This window comes from Mus caroli, chromosome 4 (genome assembly GCF_900094665.2).
Source record: "Mus caroli chromosome 4, CAROLI_EIJ_v1.1, whole genome shotgun sequence".
In the NCBI taxonomy this organism is placed as follows: Eukaryota; Metazoa; Chordata; class Mammalia; order Rodentia; family Muridae; genus Mus; species Mus caroli.
Window position 1 is genome coordinate 122,658,859 of NC_034573.1, and position 19,076 is coordinate 122,677,934.

The 19,076-nt window shown below is 55.3% G+C and overlaps 1 protein-coding gene across 6 annotated transcripts in view; it reads left to right on the forward strand.

The window, feature by feature from the left end:
- Window positions 1-19,076, forward strand: part of Ahdc1 (AT-hook DNA binding motif containing 1) — a 72,964-nt gene that overhangs the window by 1,171 nt on the left and 52,717 nt on the right. The gene's annotated exons all lie outside the window — the stretch shown is intronic.

Below are 19,076 nucleotides of genomic sequence, written 5' to 3' on the forward strand. Positions count from 1 at the left end.
GGTGCGCGCCCAGAGCTGCCGCGCACCCCCTCCTCCTCCCCCCTCCCTCCGCCTTTGGATTTAAAACTGCAATTTGCTCTCCAGCTTGCTGAGAATGTGGGGGGGGGGGGATGTAGGGGGACCGTGGGAGCGGAGAACAAGGCTGGATTTTAGGATAGGCGCTGGGAAAAGGGGAGACTGCGGAGGGAGGAGCCCCTCCCCTCCAGCCCCCAAATCCCAAGGTTCCGTTGGCGCTCTGGGAGTTGAGGGGCGGGGACCTAATGACCAGGAGGGGGTGTGGGGCGGAGGAGGGATTTGGGGGCGGCCTGGCCAGAGGGGTTGGGCCGCGTGCCCGGTTACCTGGCGAACAAAGTCGGCTCACTTTTGCATAAATAAATAAATAATCGTGTATCAATACGTTTCCTCTAGGGCTCTGATTGAATCGGCCCCCTCTTCCCCAGGGGGTGGGGTGCTGAGTGACAGCTGTCAGCCCCCTAGGTCGGGAGCTGGGGTGAGCTGCTGAATCTCTGCTTTCTGGCTGAGGGCGCCTTCCCTGGCTGGGTCTGGGTCCCTGGGCAGAGCCAAAGGGGCAGGGGGCTGGCTCTGAGACTAGGAGATAACCTTGTTTCCTGTTCTACAGGAAAAGGGACAGCAACCCAGAGTTTGGGGGCTGGGGACAAGGACTGATGGGAGCTGGGGGGGAGGGTTCCCCAGCAGCCTGACCCCCCAGCCTCCTGCCAGGCAAAGGGGCCAGCTGAGGGAGGAAGGATGTGGGCCTTGCTGGCCGGAGGCGGGAGCTGGGGCTGTCCCTGAGGCGGGCAGCGGGCACAGATCGCACAGAGCAGGAGGAGGGAGAGAAGCGGGGGCGGGAATTCTCTACCGCAGACCCTAGGGGCCAGGGCCAGATGTGGAGGGGTGGGGAGTCTCCCCTCCCTCCCAGCTTGGGGGCCCTGGGGCTGGGCTGGGAGGGGCTGAGCCTGGTGCCCTCGGTTCTGCACCAGTGCTTGACTGGCAGGGCCAGCTGAATTTGGGCCCAGGCGTCACCCTGGGAGGCAGGGCTGGGCTGCACCAGCCTGGTCCCTGAGCACAAGGAGGGACCCTTGGGGGGCCTGTGCCTGTCTGGCTGGGCAGGCGTTTCCCGCTGGACCAGTTGGTGTCAGGCGGGACTTGGCCCCAGCTCCCTGGGCTGAGCTCAGGGTGTGAGGACAAGCTTTGCCTCCGGGTCAGGGTGGCCACATTCTGTCCGCTCTCGCTGTTGCCGCTGGCAGGGCAGGGGCATGAGCCCAGGCCTGGGCAGAGTCCTGCCAGGGGCATTTGGGGTGTTTCTATTGTTGACTTGTCCCTGTTCTGTGTGGCCCGGTGTGTGTGTCTGTGCGCCAGGGCTGTAAGTGAAAGATTACCAGTCTGTTCATCACCCCCCCCCTCCAGCATGGGAGGAGCAGGCAGGCTCGGCTGTGGTGTTCAGCTGTGGAGGGACCCTCGAGGTAGCACATGCATGCCACTTGTTAAATCGCCTTCCTTTGAGCAGATGTATATTTATCTTTATTGTAATGGAAAAACCAAACGGGATAGTAAGTTGAATTCATTTCCCCTGTGTTGATAGCTGGAGTAATCCCCCCGAGACTTGTGAACTTCTGGCCCCAGAGCACCCACCCCTCAGAGGTGGCAGTGACTAGAGAGGGGATGGGCATCCACCCAAACCTGTGACTCATCTCCCACTTGGTTTGGCATGGGAGCAGGTGCCCAGGTGGGGCAGACACTGCCCCCCTCCCTTGGCATCTCCAGGGTGCTGTTTGACCATTCAGGCACCTCCCTGGCCAGTGCCTAAGCTGTGCCTGTGCCCCCCCCAGGGACAGTCCCCTGGTGGGCTTTCTTCTCCGCCTGGGCTGCAGGCCCACGTGCTGATATTTATTTTCTGTACTAAAATCCATTTTTAATGCCGTTACTTTTGAAATAATATAGAGAGAAACAAATGTGATGGGTTTAAGTTGCCCTCTGTGAGTTTTTAATGTGATCTATGGCTGAGGTAGTGACGGAAGGAGCTGTTGGGCTTAGAGAAATCTGTTGTCCTAGAGAAAGACTTGGCTGTTTATTATGGCTGTTGGGTTGAGGGGGGGGTCTGGAACAAGGTCTCAGGGTCAGGGAGCCCCTGACACCCCCAGGTAATGTGGGTAAACAGTTTAGTTTTCCAGTTTTAGTTTGTGAGGCTTCCAGGATTACTCTATATTGTTCCCCAGCCTGATGGGGCCTTTGGTGATTGGGGGGGGGGAACCCCCAGCCATGTGCTTAGCTATTGGCAGGGAGAGGTCTCCTGCTTGCTGAGTTCAGCAGAGGTATATGAAGGGAGATTAGATCTGGATTCTGAAAGATGTTAAGGGGTGGGGGCTCCAGCTGATTATAACTGGGGCAGACTGTTCCTGACAGAAAAGGATTTGGTGGGTGCACTGGTAGAGCCCCCTGAGGGATGTCAGCCTGAAGCATGGCTCTGTTTCTCATTGGACAGGGCTTCCCTTCAAGCAAACCTGGATTTGGTCATTTTCCTCCCTTGCTCTGTACCACCCCCAGGGCTACTTGTGAGTCGAGTCCGTGAATCTGTGAGCCTGTGTGTGTGTGTGTGTGTGTGTGTGTGTGTGAGAGAGAGAGAGAGAGAGAGAGAGAGAGAGAGAGAGAGAGAGAGAGAGAGCTCGGGAGGGGGTTGTGAGGGGGTGGGGAGCGTGAGCGAGCTACATGTCTTCTGCCAGCCTCCCAAGACCAAGGGGTGCCATGCCTGTGTACCAGATGCCCTAGCCCTTCTGGTCTGGCTGGGTGAGGTCAAGCAGATGCACTATTATGGGATGGAGCCAAGCTCTGTCTCTGGTGGCTGGGTTCTCTTGGGACAGAGAGAAGAGGCAAAGCCTAGGTGTGGTGGAGTTGGCGACAGCTAGATGAAGCAAGGGTAATATTGTTGCTAATGCCAGCAGATGCCCCCCCCCCTGGGATGGGGGGGAGGAGACCCAGACAGCCACATGCTCCTGAAGAGTGGGAAAGAGAGAGAGAGGCTAAAGCCATTGAAGAGAGTGAGAGAGAAACTAGGCAAGGAATGCTGGGCTCTCAGGGCTCTCAGGTGGACCCCAGGAACCTCCGAGGCCCTAGCCTCATCCCACCGCCTCTCTCCTGCAGCCAGACTCTAGGAGGCACTACAGGCCTCCTTGCCATGATTGAGGGCTAGTGATGAACTATAAAAATAAAAGTGTGTATGTCTCTGGGAAATGGGGGGTGGGGGGCAGGTGGGAAAGAGACATGATGGGGCGGGGGTTCCATGGGTCTTGACTAATGCTTCCAGTCTTCCCTCTCTGTCCTTCTCAGGTATCTGGGAGCCAGAACTGAGTTCTTGGGACCTGTGGGCGGGGCCTAGGCTAGGTGGGTTACTCCACAGGTTGGCAGGCACCCTGTGCAAGGAAACACCCATGTTATAAAAGTGGGGGACTTTAGCACCCCAAAGGTGTCTGTCATCCCTTGAGGTACCCCTCCCCAACCGCGTGCTTGACAGAAGGAATACAGACCCAAAGGGGAGGAGCCACTTGCCCAGAGTCACAGATACCGTGGCTAGGCCAGCCTGGGACTCAGGCTCTTGTATCCTACCTCTCTGTAGCTGGGGAACTGGCTCAGCTGCAGGGGGGCCTCCTTGGCACAGAGAGGGGCTGGAGCCCATGGAGAAGAGCAGGCAGGCACCCTTGTGGCCAGAGCCCCCTCAGGGGAGGGGGAGGCACTGCTGCCAGGAGAGGGAGGGAGGGAGGGAGGGGAGAGAGGAGGGGAAACAGTGAGTCAGGCTTCCAAGAGCTGAGGATGTGAGAGCCAGGGAGCTTGGAGGGAGAGGGCAGGGAGGGCTGCTCTGAAGGGGGAGAGAGAAAGAGCCCAGCCAGGGGCAAGGAGAGTGGCAAAGGGAGGCAGCCAGCCCCTGGCCCCAGCCCAGTGGCACGCCAGGGTGAAGCCAATCTGAACTTTGCCTGAGGTGGGTCAGGAGGAAGCCATATTCCATCCCTTCTGCAAGTCCTTCTCTGATGAGTCTCATTGCAGATCTGACCCCAGGGTCTCAGGAGGATGACAGTGTCCTCCCATGCCTTCCTCTTCAGCCTCCTTTTCTTTGTCAGTTGTGTGACTTGAACTATGAACTGTGGGAGGGGAGGGGAGGGGAGGGGAGGGGAGAGAACACAGCAGCCTGGAAGAATGTTGGGAGGTGCGATTTCAAGAAGAAGGCTGGGTGCTGGGGCACTGTTGGAGCCTGCTGGGAATGCAAGGTAGGCAGCAGATGGGTGTGTGCCAGTGCAGTAGGGGCTGCTGAGTGGGCAGGGCACTAAGATACTGTGTGTGTGTGTGTGTGTGTGTGTGTGTGTGTGTGTGTATGGAGGGGTAGATGCTGGTTTGGTAGGTCATGGATACATTACTTTGTGCTTCTCAGGATGGCCAGTGCCCAGACTGGACCAGTACCACACATGGCCCAAACCAGTCTCTGCTGTTTCTGGGGAGACACTGGTGTGACCCTCCCATCCCATATCCCTGCAGGCAGACAGGAGGCAGAAACGGCCTCATGGAGCTGACAGGAACTGCCAGGGTAGCCCCTAATGCCTGGAGCTAGGGCCAGAGGAGGAGGAGGTCCCCTGAGACTGCCTGGAAAGGAGGAGGGAAAGAGCCCCTCCTGCCCAGCTGACAGGAAGCCCTGGCTCCCAGCCCCTCCTTCCCTTAAGGCCTAGTCTTTCCCTCTCCCCTGGTGCCCTGTGTCTCTCTCATTGACTGGGGCTTAAGGAAGGTAGGCTTAGGGGAGGGTACAGGTGTGAGGGTGAAGTGAGACCCCTGCCCAACCATGTATGAACTCAGCTGCAGGTAAAGCCCTGTTGTGACTCTTCTGCTCTGAGGTCCTTGGCCTGGGAGCTGAGGGGAGGGGCCATTTCTGCAGTTGGCAGGCCTCAACTCCCCCATCTTGTCCAGATGCTACTGAAACCAGAAGCTGCAGGTCTGTCTCCCCCCCCCCCCCCAACCTCCTGAGCCAGGAGGGGCCTTTGCTGACCTGAAGGAGGAAGGGAGGGAGGGAGGGAGGGAGGGGAAGAGAGAGAGAGAGAGAGAGAGAGAAGAGGAGAGGAGAGGAGAGAGAATGGACACCTTTAGAAGGACTAATGCAAACAGATGGGTGGTAGAACAGATGGACAGAGACACCCACGCACAGACAGACTGAGAGAGACAGACAGATGAACTGGGACAGGGAGACACAGACAGACAGAGGTGCCTGCAGGGAGAGGCGTCAGGAAAACAGAAAGGCAGAGGAGAGACAGAGACAGGGTAAGCAAAGAGAAAGATGGGGAGAGACTGAGAAACAGGAAGAGATAAAGAAAGGGGGGGAAACCCTGGGGTGGGGGAGAGAGAGAGAGAGAGAGAGAGAGAGAGAGAGAGAGAGACTGACTGGAGGCTACAAACCACAAACAGGAATTTGATGAGAATCTGGAAGGTGTTTTCTGCCTCGGCCCTCCCCAAACCCCCAGGCTAGCCAAGTCTCCATTCCTTCCACCCCCAGCTCGGTTTCCAGCTGCTAAAGGAGGTCAGGATGGGGATGCCAGCAAAGCCTTGAACAGTCCCTTCCTCTCTGCTCTTCTGTTGGAAGGGGGATTGGCGAGAGGGCTCTCCTGGCCCCCACGCCTACCCAAAAATGTGTGGCTCTCTTGTCTCAGGAAAGGCCCCTTCTTGCTCATTAACTTACCAGAGGATGTCTCCCGTGTGTAAATGCATCTCTGAGGCTCCCACCTGTACACACAGACACATTTTGTGACTTGGTCCTGCCACCTTTACATCAACTCTGTTTCTTGCTATGTAACAGGTTACACATCTGTGCTTCCTTAGCTGGTGACACACAGTTGTGAGGTCTCGGGATGTGCTGTCACAACCCGAACTCTGACACAGTAAGAGTCAGACCTGAGCGCAGAGGGGCTCTGCTCTGACCCAGCTGGTAGAAGATCTATCTGTTCCGTGAGGGGGGGGGGGATAACCTGGACACAGAGGTGGGCTGGAGGACTGGGGAGTGGGAAGGAGTTCTGGTAAGGGTGTATGAACATGCATGAGTCTGTCTGTCATGGAGTATGTGAGAAAGAGCATGTGTGAGAAGGGCTATGGGTGTGATGGTGTGTGTGTGTGTGTGTGTGTGTGGTGTGGTGTGGTGTGTGTGCAGGTACTAATGTGAATGTACACTTATAAGATGAGGGTGTGCAAAGAGGGGCTGGGGCCGTAGCTCAGTGCCGGGGCCTTTTCCTAGAGTGCACAAGACCTCAGGTTCAATCTCCAGTAGCATCAGAGAAAGAAAAAGAAACCTTGACTTCAGGTTACCTTGACAAGATGGTGTGCGGCTATACTTGGTTTTACAGAGACAAGTAGCTTGATGCAGTGTGCGAGTGAGTGTGTGTGTGTGTGTGTGTGTGTATGTGTGTGTATAATATATATATAATATACATATATGTATATTATATATATATATATGTCCTGAGGATGAGCTACACACACACACACATATATATATATATATATATATATATATATATATGTCCTAAAGATGAGCTACACATAGAACCGTGCCGTGGTGCACGTTGTTTGTGGAAGGAGGTGGGTGTCTGTCTGAACTTAGGGGTGTGCATAACTGAGGATATAGCTGCAGGTACCAGTGTGTGCTGTTCCGGCTTGGATGGGTGTTTTCCAAGGCCTAGGTCCTACCTGAATAGGGACAATCAGCATAAAAGCACGAGGAAGGCTACCAGGGGGGTGCAGCTGGCCACTGACCCACACAGGCAGCCCAAGGACAGACATGTCTACCCTGTCTTCCTGCGTCCCCTTGCCTGGTGGCGGTGGCTTTCAAAGGAGCCTCCATAAGAACAGTTTCTGTGTAGTTCTCCCTACCCGCAGCCAGTGCCTCTTCAAACATAGTGACTCCCCTCTGGGCAGCTTGGTGGAGGCTTCTGTGCGGACCGTCTGAAGGCAGATGGGTGGGCTGAGATGCATTGCTGCTCCCCAGGGATTGAGAAGGTAGCTCTGCTCCTGGAGCTGAGGCACAGGTGGAGACAGATGGACCAGCCTGTCTCAACAGTGTGGTCCAAGCATAGATACCCCAAAGCAAGGAGTTGGGGGGGAGGCAGTGTGCAGTCCCCAGGTGGGCCCCAGAGATTCTGCCTTTCATCATCCTAGAGGCCTATTCCCTGCCCCTCACCATACTGCTCCCTAGCAGCTCTCTAAGCACAGGACCCCTAATTGCAGCCCCCAAAATATACAAGCCCCCTAGTGTATGCTTACAGCTCCAGCAACTCCAAATCACAGCTAAGCGTACCCACAAACACAGAACCCCAACACTTCTCGCACAACCACCCAGCACCAATACCTTCTTGATACCCAACTGTCTCACACGCACATAGCCAACACACCCCCAAATGAAAACACCACACCGTTGTTCGTACCTGGAACACATCCCCAAACACCAGGAGCCTCATCCTAACCCTGATACTCTCCCACTCCTACGCTTTATAAGCCCATCCTCTCTGATATCAGGGACCGTACTTGCCTTCCCAGTCCATAGGTCTAGGGCACCTCCTCAGATACAGTCTCCTTTCCTCAAAACAGAAGCCCCTGCGACATTCTCAGTCCTGACACCTCCGCATCCATACCCAGTTTAAGTCCCTGTAACCTGTCCAGGAATATTGCCACATCTTCTTTCCAGACACAGTGCAGTTCCAGGACTTAACCAAACCCTGATTTTTTTTTTATGACTCCCAGACACCCCAACACACAGCATCTACCACATACATCCTCAAGGGCATCAGAACCTTCTTCAGCCTCAACATTTCACCAGCTACACCCCAGGACCTGCCCACAGCCCCCATGCCTTCTCACATGCACAGATTTCACATCCAACATCTCCCCTTACACCCCCCAGCTAAAGCGTGGCAGCCTGCAGACAGGCGGGGACCTCTACACCTTATCAATCCCCCCTTCTCCAGCACACGAGCACACACACACACACACACAGCTCCTGATATTCACATTTCTCTCAAAATTCACAGACAAAGCCTCAGCTCTCGGGTACCTCCAAATGTCCTGATAGCTTCTAGTGCCTTCCCTAGCATGCATGTACAAGCATTCCTGATCCTCAGAGGTTCCCACTCTACCCCTTCCAGAGGCCTAGCAGCTCCCCAGGCTTAGCTGACTCTAGGCTCAACCCTGGAAAGGCATAAGGACACTCCTACACCTTTCTCCAAACACACTCTGCCTGTCTGTGACATGCACAGCCCTGCCTAGTCACCGCCCTGACCCATTCACCCCTTTGAGCTCACATGTAGCGTTCCAGCTCCCCCTCACCCCCCCCCAACACCCCACAGCACCCTGTCACACACCCGCCTCAGCCTCATTTCTTCTTCGGCAGCCCTCACTCCCACCAGCCACACATTCCAGCACACCCTCCCCCCCCCTGCTCCCCCCCCCCAGCCTTTTCACACGCACTGTACTGCTCTGTCTACTGCCCAAGCCTCCTCCACTTCCCAGAGCCTCCTCTGCCTGGGGAGCCATCCCCACCCTCGCTGCCCGAGGCCTTTCATTCCTGGACAGTGAGGCTGGACATCTGGTTCAAAGCTGCCCCCCAGATCCTGGGCTGTGGACGCTCTGGTCTAAGCTTGCAGGGTTGAGCCCCTTTGGGGAATAGGCAGAGCCACTTGGCACCTGGTCACCCTGGACTCTCAGCCAAGAACTCTTTGAGTACCTATGCCTGGGCTCTGGCATGCATGTCCAGGGTAGGGGAAGTTACTCCCTCTCCTCAACCCTGCCTGATTCCCCCACCCATACCTGAGAGGGATGGGGCTTTGGGAGAGGGGGGAGAGAACTGATGAGCCCCCTCCCCCCCAAATCTAGGCTGTGGGGCTCGGTCTCCCTGGGAGTTAGTTCCGACAGTGAAGGTTACTCTACTAGACGCATGATTTTAAACGGAATCTCCGCCATCTGTTCCACCCCCTAATTACAGATGCACAGAATCCGCCTCAGAGGGCAGCGTGAGGGGAGTGATTTAGAGCCCGAGCTGCTTCTTGCCTGCTTTAGGGATGGAGAGACTGGGGTATGGGTATTACAGCCCCCCCCCAACTCACTTCTTTCCTAAGGGTCTCTGTATCTCTTGCTTAGAGAAGGTTCATAGAGGACTTCCCCGACCCCCAAGTTGTAAAAGGGGAAGAAGGTATGTTGCTGTGGGAGGGGTACCCAAAACACTGTCTAGGTCCCAGTTTAGCAAGTCCAAGGTTGCAGCCTTTATCAGGGCCTTAAAAAATTCAGAGGACCCATCTCCTCCTGCCTTTGTGCCCTTGGGAGCAGCTTGACCCAAGCTGTCTGCCCACCCCGGGGGTAGCAGGGATTGGTGAGACAGAGAAGGGAGATGGTGCAGCCAGGCTCTGGCACTCCAGACACAGGCAGGCACTTTCAGGGGTGCTCGTACATAGTACCCATCCGCCTAGATACAGCTGGTACGCCTGCCCCTGGCTGGAGCGGTGGTCTGTAGGATCGGGTCAGTACCAAGGGGAAGTGGGTCTGAAGGAGGTCGGGTTACTCCAGGAGGACCGGCCTGTCTTTGTCCTTGGCGTGTGGGACCTGGGCCCCTGCTTGCTTGGTAGTGGTGCTGGTGGTGGCGGCCGCGCGCGCGGCAGCAGTAGGTACACTGCGGTAGACTCCGGAGCTTACGCTGCGGGGAGAAAGGGAGAGAGGTTGGGCTGGAGGAATTTTAAAGATTGCTGCAGGCAGGAGGGTCTCGGAACCCCGTGGAGCGGGCAGTCATGCAGAAGTAATCCTATCGCTGCCTGCCTGGAGGAGTGGGGAGGGATTGGGGAGGGGGGGCAAGGTTCTGAAGGACGACAGGCTAGTAGTGCCTCTCTGCTATGACAGCCCCTGCCCCAGCCAGCCCTGGGAAGCAGGGACTCTCAAGTCCTCTCCTGAGGAGGCATCTTGTCTTCGCTGTCCCACCATGCATAAGTCCCTTGAGGGTCAGTGTCACAGCTGCTCAAACTCCCCACCTTAGAGTCTCATAAATAATGCCGCTCAGTGGTGGGAGCCAAGCCTGCCCCTAGTCACCTTGGGTCACAGTGTGCTACCTCTAGCTAGCTGTCCTGAAGCAGAGCCCCTCTCCCTTCCAGCCTGCTTCTTTCTTGCTGTGTGAGCCTGAGTCAGAGGCCTAGCGACTCTGGACCAGACCTTGGCTAAGGAGTATGGAAGAGCTCAGAAACCCCCTCGTCCTTTTTGTCCCACCTCCCAGCATTCCCAGGTTAACTGGCAGTCAGCTCAGCCAATCCAGGCTGGAGAAGGGATGGCCTGCTCTCCAAAGGCCTCACCTGCTGGCCCCTCCATTTTGCAGATGGAGTAACCGAGTCCAAAGGCAGAGAGGATGGTCAAGGCCAGCCAGCAGATGAACCCCCTCCTTCCTGCCCCATTCTCCTGTCACTCAGGCTCTTCTGAGCCTCAGCTCAGCTAAGAGCAGGGCCTGGGGGGGGCAGGCGGGGGATGTTTGGGAAAGTGGTTGCGGCTGAGAGGTTGCCATGGCGATGCTGCAGGATGCCGAGCAGAAGTGGGGGTCCCACAGGGTCTCTGGGGCCCCCAGCTCTACACCTCTGTGGGCTTCTCTTCCCATCTCCTGTCCCCCCACCTAGATGCCTGTCAGGCGGCGTCAGTGACAGGCTGGGTGGGTGACAGGTGGTGCAGGTGATGGGCTGGGTGGGTGACAAGCCTGGGTGGGTGACAGGTGGTGCGGGTGTGAGGCAGGCAGGTGACAAGCTGGGTGGTGACGGGCTCTGTGGATGACAGGCAGGGGGTGTGGTTGGTGAGGATGCTGTCTCCTGGCTGGTGGCCTGTTGCGGCCCCCCTACCCTCCTGCGTGTGCACACATATAGACTCTGGGCTCAGAGCTTGGGGCTAAGATACTAATGAGGCTTATTACGCATGGAGGGGCAGGTGCCTGGGCTCACTAATGAGAAGCCTTTAACGAATAGGGGAGACAGCTGGGGGGCTTCCAGGAATTTGGCTGGCCCTCCTGGGCTGAGGCTCTGAGGGTCCCAACCTGGCTTAAGGAGAAGGTTGGTTTCGCCCTCCAGCCACTTTCAGATCCCTCGTTGCCTTCATCTCTGGCCACTTGGAATGTTAAGCTAGTATTAGGCACAGCTAGGAGAGCAGCCCTGTTCAGGCTCTCACTGTGTGTCAGGCACTGTGCCAGGCCCTTTGCCTGCATTTACTCGGCTGGATTCAGCAGGCCTATGAGGGAGGCTCTGCAACCCCGTTTTACAGATGCAAAGGCTGAGGCTGAGAGAATGTATCAGAATTCACACGTTAGTGGTACAGCTGGGACTTTTAATTCAGGCCCCCATAGCTGTCCTTTTAACCACTGTAGTCAGTAATATCCAAGCCTTGTGCTTGGATACCCCCTCTCCCAGAGTCTCAGTCTCATTGGCTACAGGAGGGAGAATAATTAATGGATCTCTTTTAGCATAACTTGGGTGACTTCAGTCTCTTCCTGCTAGTTGCCTGGCCATCTCACTCCGTGTGGCCCAGACTCTGTTGGCTCCCTTGTTCTGGAGAAGGAAGGGTTTAGTGCTTAAGGGGCTGATGTGAACAGAGAATACCTGGTCTATCAGAGCCACTTCCTGTAGTGTGTGGTGGGGCCCAGAGAGGAGTAGAAGCCACCTAAGGTCTCACACCCTGACTGGAGAGCATCTCAGAGCATCTCATGATCCCAGGCCTTCAGGTCTGTTAAAAGGGTGGGGCTTAGAGTGGGTGTGGCCTCCTCCCGCGCCCCCCTCCCACCTAGCAACCTCATTTCTTCCCTAGAGGCTTGGAGCCCCCCAGCTCTTGGGAGGGTGCAGGATTGTTGGCTGATTCTTTAGGGCCATGCCCCCTCCCATCCATCTGAGTCCCCAGTGTCAGTTAAGCCCCTCCCTTTGGTACCCGTTGGGGTGGAAACTCCCTGGCAACAGCTGATGGATGGGTTGGGGCCTTGACATTGGCCTGGGGCCACAGCACAACCCTGGAGGGACCAGGCTGGGACTGGGGGACTTTGAGGGGAATTTGAGGGAGAAGAATGAGCCTCCTAAATCTTGGAGCCTCTGGTTCCTCTTCAGCCTTAATCTCTTACCAAACCTGCTCTCCGGCTGCTGCTCGGCCCATGTTGCTGGGAGTTGAAAGCCCACCTGCCCATGCTCTCTGTCTCTGAGGAAAGCTCACATTGCACTCACGGGAAAGCCAGAGGGGCAGCACTGTGGCTGGGCGGACTCGGATGCCTTGTGGTGGGTAGGAGATATAGAGGGCTCCCTTTCCTCAGTTTCCCCAGCTGGTTCCTCTCAGCTTGGGCCAGAAGAGCTGAGACCATGAGGATTTCACAGATGCAAGACTCATAAATAGCCTTGGTCTGAGACTCCCTCCCTCCCCCAGTCTTGAGAAGAGAGGCACAACCCTGTCCTGCAAGCCCTGAGACCTGGAGGTGAGCCTTAGAACCCAAGCAGGGTGTGTGCTGAGGTCAGGCCAGGGCGGTGCTTGGTAGCCCGCCTGGGAAAGCAGGCTTCAAGGAGGCCAGAGGAAGGGTGGTGGTTTGTCTGGGGGGGGTGGGGGCTGGGGAGCCATATTTGGTTGGAAGGCAGGGGGGTCTGGCTTTCCCACAGGCCCAGGCAACTGTAGGCTGGAGTGCTGAGGCCCTCTCAACCCCCCAGGGAACCCATTGCTGCTGGGCCTTGGGGACCCAGGCGTCCTGGCGGGTGAGGGCGGGTCTCCAGCAGGCGTCCTGCCAAACCCCGCAGCCTGCTCACCAGGAATCTTGTTGCTGAGAGATGGAAAATCCCGGCTAGGCCTGCAGCTCATCCCTCCCCTCCGGGAGGAGGAGGGGCCCAAAGATTCCTTCCTGCACCCCCCCTCTCCCATCTGGGGCAGAGCCCTCCTTGGCAGTGGGTGGGGCTGGGGGGGCCCAGGACAGGCCTCTAAGTCCCAGTCACATGTCCTGCAGCCCTGCCCAGTCCACAGTGGGCACCAGGGCACTCTGGAGGCCAAATGAGCCTGTTGCAGCAGAGAAGGGGGGGGGTAGGGTGCCAAGGGCCAGAAGGGGCCTGAGTGGGGGCTGGGGGCTGGCCCTGGCCCCACTGGCTCCCCCAGGGTGGAGGGTGAAGAGTTAGTTCTCTCTTTGGACAGGAAGACGAATGATCCCATTACGGGAGCGTGATTTTATTCCACGTGTCACGGAGTCTGAGATTAACTTGCTCACCAGTCTGTGACAAACCCCTCACACCCAACACACCCACACACACACACACACACAGAGATACACATATGCAGAGGTACAGAGATACACACATCCATGCTGTCACAAACACAGCTAAGCATTGCTAGGCTACATACAATCCATAGCATGGCTCACACGCTAGCACACGCTCAGATACACCAAAGCCTCAAGACCCAGAGCTTCAAAATAGTGTGTCCTCACAGTAAGGTCTCCCCGATCAACAGATACAAGCAAGCAGTCCAAGAGGCCTCTTGCATCCGACCCTTAAACACGCACAGTCAAGGACACATGGGAGCCCATAGACACAGATCAACTTCGACACACAAAACCAGACACTGCCACCCAGACAGGCATAGACCAGCAGCCACACTCTCAGACAAAGGCCCTAGATACATACAGACAAAGACAAGCGTAGACAACACGGCTGGCAGGGCTCACACAAGCACAGGCGTGCACACCCGGACATAGACAAAGACAAATAAATGCCCAGAGGTTTTGCTGTGGACAGATGTGGAGGCACTCGCACATCTGGGCCTCTTTCTCAGCCTCCCTGCCTCGGAACATAGTGATCTGGCACCTGAGAGGCTCTGAGGAATCTTCTGCCCTAGGAGAGCCCCCACTCTTTGGCCCCCCACTTCTGGCACTAAGCCTGTGGCAGAGGCCACCCCAGCCACACCCTCAGCAGAGCCCTGACACCTCTCAAACTTCTGCATTGTTCACACTCACATGGGGACACTGTCTTCTCCTGTGCTGCCTTACTACAGTCCTCCTTACAGTCTCACCCCCTCCTCCTCCTCTGTCTTCTTCAGTCATTCCTCCTTCCTGCAGCAACTTCAGTCAGGTACAGACAGCATCATCTGTGTGTGGACTGTATGCACACATACATAGTTTTCCTCACTTGGATGCCTAGGCAGGCCCACAGGCTCTATGGCTTGCCTGCACAGAGCTCCCCACCCCACCCCCACCTCCTTGCTTTCTTACACAGGTTAACTCACACATGCAGCACACATGTATTGTCACCTCTCACACAGGCATACATGCGCACACACACTTTCTGAGCCTCCCATTACACTCCTTCCTCTGTCTCCCACAAACACTCCCGCTGGCTGCCAGGAGTGGAGCTCTGCTGTAGATTAGAGCCTCGTGGCATTTGTCACTTCTCCTCAGGCCATCCTTGGCCTTCCTAGCCTCAGTCTCTCCTCCACTCCCGGCCCTGCATGCTGTGTACTGTGGCCTTGTATTCTTTTGTCTTTCTTTTTCTTCTGTTTGGTTAACTAGTATATACCAGCACTCATTCCCTTAACACATGCTGCTTGAACAGTGTTTATGAGTGAAGCCCCAGGGAGGCTGGTAACAAAGACTGGCACAGACTCTTCTCACTCCAAGTTTTGGGACCAACCTGGCTACTTGTTGCTTCTCCCTTTCTGCTAGATTAGAAGGTAAGCCTTGATCTTGGCTCTTGAGGGATATGTATGAAGTCATAACAGGAGCACTGTGGAAGGGAACAGAATGTACAAAGCCTTAAGGGAATCAGAAGTTGACGAGGGTGTAGTACAGCTCAGAGCAAAGGAGAGCTTCAGAGAGGGCAGACTCCAGGTGACACCGAATGGCCACCCTGCTCAGGGAGTGGAGTTTTTGTCCAGTGAGCCACAAGAAGACACAAAGTCTTTAGCCTCAGGATCCGGATTAGGACAGAATGGAGACAGAGTTGGGAAAGTTTGCTTTTGTTCGTTCACAGGGTGGCCTTTGCTCAGAGAGGCCTCACAGCTCTGAACCTGGAACAACACTGATCCTTGTCTGTAGATGAAACTCTACATGCTCCTGTTCATTAACCACCAGATGTTTTTAGACGGGGTGTTACTATATGGTCCTGGCTGGCCTGGAACTCGCAGAACTCCTGCCTCTGTCTCTGGAGTGCTCGGATTAAAAGCGGGAGGTGCCATACCTTGTTTTCAGATAAGGTCTCCCCTGGAATTCAGGCTAGGCCAGAATTCATTGTGTAGCCCAGGAACCTGCTGGCCTGATTCAGCCCCGCTGGGATCAGGGGGGTGGGGGGTGGGGTGGGGTGTTATTTGGGAGGTTCCAGTAGAATAGGCGGGAATTGCTTGCTGGGAATTGCTTGCCGGTTCGGTTCTTCTCACCTAGAAGCATGCAGCATAGAAACAGGTTCACCTAGAGTCGAGGATCCGTATGGTTCCAGGTTCAGAGCTGTGAGGCTTCTCTGAGCAGGGACCATCCTGAGAAAAGGGGACCAACCGTACGGGTGATGCTGGACTTGTAGAGAACCAGTCAATAGTAGTCACTATGGTCAGATATCAGTTGGCCATGGTAGAGGACATCAGATGAGATTCACTCAGCACCTACTGAGTGCTGGGTGCCATGCCAGGTACTGGGCGGACCCACTGATAACATTATCAGGCAGACAGTAGAAATCGCCCTGGCGGGTGGAACATCCTGATTGCTTAAAGGAGCGTGTGGCCTATGGAGCTAACTGGTAGACTCTGAGCAGGCCAAGGTTGGGGGGAGGAGCTTCAGGTAGAATCACTCATCATCTGTGGTCAACAGCCTGAGGGAGGGCAAGAACTAAGAGCGGGGTGTCCTTCATCCACTGTTGGGAAGGCCACAAGGTGATGGATGGAGTGTGGCTTGGGGCTGTAGAAGGGTCAGTCAGCGTGGCGCTGGGTTTCACTCAGACTCCAAAATGTTTGATGGTAACTGAAATGTGGCCACTGAGATTGAGCTTCAGGCCCATCGCATGTGTGCCCTGGTCTCAGTTTCCCCATCTGTGACGTGAGCTGTTGTCTTGTGTGGGAGGAAACTGGCACCGTGAGGAGTGAACACCTTTGGCGTGGGTTCTGGGCTTCAGTAGTGCCTTCTCTGAGTGTACTGTGGGAATGAAGTGAGGGGTCTTCAAGAGGGATGCCAGGCACCCTGAAGAGAGCCCAGAGCCCAGCACAGAAGACAGAGGACTTTCTGAAATCTGACTCCAAGCCCTAGAAAGGACCCAGAAGAGAGGGCCTATGTCCGTCCCTCTTGTGTCCTGCTCCAACTCTGATGTGGCAGTGGATATAGGGCATGGGCCATGTGCCCAGGAGGTCACAGTGTCTAATCTCTGACCTGGGCTGTGTGAGGACCCTTCCTCCCACTGACCAAGGAGCAAGGGTCGGGAAGATAGTTCATGGAATCCTCTTGGCCAGGAGGCCAATTGGGGTGTCATAGCCAGGTGAATGTTTTGGGGGAGGTATGCTCTGCCATAATCTTCAGGGATGGGGTTGTAGTAGCATAAGGCAAGTGATCTGCCACACCCCTCTCTCAGCTGCCCTAGATCCGGGCTGTGAGGGGCCCTTTAAGCATCTCACCTGTGAGGTGGGGCTAGGAGAATTAATTTCCTGTGCTATTTTAATTTTACTGTATTTAATTTGCTATTTATTTTAATTAATTAACAGAGTTAATCTCTTATTCTAACTTGCTGCCAGTGGTTCCTCTTGCCTTTCAGAGGGGTAGAAGGCCTGGCCAGGTGATACCGGGTTAGCTGTGGGGAAATAGGGGCTCTGGGGAGCAGGTTTCCTCTTTACCTTTGCTATCTCAAGGTGTCCCCCATGGCCCCTGCTTCTTCCCCAAGGGGGGCTTTCCCTACCCCCTTTCCCCTCCAGGTCGACATGGGGCTGTAGCTATAGTGTTGTGGCCCCGAGAAGCCTGACTTGAACCTGCCTATATTCTTCAATAAACAGTTTCGGCATCCTGGGGTTGTAAGAGAGAATGTGCTTTTTGGGTGGTATTTTGAGGCTGCTGGAGAACTTTTGATGTCAGTTTTTACTAACAGCTACCTGCCCTACCTGGTGGTCAGAGGACAGGCTCAGTGCACGGTCAGGCTTCTAGGTACATGACCAAGCACCTGCGACACTTCCGTGGCTATGACCTCAATCATTGGTGATAGGGGACAGGATTATCCCTGGTCAGTATGAAGAAAGTGAGGCTTCTGAGAGGGCCAAGTGACTTACTTGCCTGAGGTCACACAGCAACTAAGAGAAGCAAGGCCTGGATTCAGGCAGTAACCTTTCTTGGGTGGAAAGGGTTAACAGTTGCTCTACTCTCAGAGGTTGGAGGGAGGATGAGGCCAGGACCGATGACTTGGGAGGATGTGGGGCTGGGGAGTCACAGTGACTCCCCCCCCGCCCCCCCCACAGGATAAGGTTTCTGCTCCCTTTCCATTTCCTGAGCCATCTGCGTCTGCGTGTGCTGTGTGGCCATCCTTGGGAGGCCTTCCACAGCAGGGTAGAGGCCTGCTTTCATTAAGGACTTCTTTCTGGTGCTGAGAATTGAACCCAGAGCCCTCCTGCATGCCGAGCGCACTCTGTTCCACTGAGCTGCTCCCACACCCTCAACTTTACTTAGCAAACACTTAGAATTTTACAAGTACACATTCACATAGCCATCACCTCTGTTGTCCTTGTTTTATACGTTGTCTGCACTCCCTGCCCCACCCCCCCCCCCCCCCCCCCCCCCCCCCCCCCCCCCCCCCCCCCCCCCCCCCCCCCCCCCCCCCCCCCCCACCGGCCTGTTTTACTTCTTTTAGTTAACTGTGATCACTTGGAGTCCAGAACTATTAACTGGAAGATTCTAGAAATAAACAGTTCATACATTTTAAGTACTTTTGTTGCAGTTACTTTATTGCAAGCATTCCACGACAGTGTTGTTAATCTCACGGGGTTTGTAATTTATAAACTTGAAAACATAGTTATCTGTAGGGGTTGGTATTGTTCACAGTCTCAGCATTTACCTGGGGCAGGTCTTGTTAACTTATCGCCCAGGGGGAGGGGGGCGGTCCGGGTCAGGGGTACAACATCCTGTATCACAGAAGCAAAGCTTGGAAGAGCTTCAGGACCTGTTCAAGGTCCTGCAAAGCCAGTGCCTTTGAACCTGGGACACTGGAATCAAGGCTCTCACTTTGAACCACCATATTATCCTTCTCCCGAACCCCACTACCATGGTGCTTTAAGTTAGGGGGCGAGCGAGTCCTGAACTTACAGAGAAAAGGTGTGTTTGGGAAGCATCCCATCTAGGCTAGAAGGCAGACTTCACCATCACAGATATTTGAAAGGGCAGAGAGATAACCCACAACTCAGCGCCTGGTAAGAGGACACAGGACTAGAGAGCACCAGGTATCCCTGGCTAGGGATTCTTTGTGGAACAGGGCTCCATTGCTGCAGTGGTGGCTACAGAAGGGGGCCCAGCAGAATCAATTGTCCTCAGAAAGTTCCTTGTCACACTGGAGGAACAACTTTGATGTGTGTGACTGGTTCTCAAGGGTTGTGCCATACAGCGAGAGAAAAATTATCTCAGCGTCCTGAGTCGAGAGTTTAGATTTGGATCCTGGGCTGCCTACAGTTACTTCTCCTTGAGCCTCAGTTTCCTCTTCTGTCTAGAGGAAGATTATAAGACCGATGCTTTAGGGTTGTATTAGACTCGCTGAGGTCCAATACAAAGGGTTTGAGCTCAAAAGCAGAGGTTAGCAAATGTTCAGGACCCCCCCCCCACCTGAACAAAGAGAGCCCCACCCCAGAGCACAGGAGGAGGGAACAGCGAGGTGGAGGGAAGGAAGGCCAAGGCAGCCCCAGTGCCTGGTTTTAAATCCTAGGCGTGAGGCTGGAGAGATGGCTCAGGAGTTAAGAATACTTGTTGCTAGTCCAGAGAATCCAAGTTCAGTTCCCAGTCCCCATGTTGGGCAGCTCATGGTCATCTGAAACCACACAGGGTCCAGAGAATCCAGGACCATCTTCCCGCCTCTGAAGGCATCCACACATACATA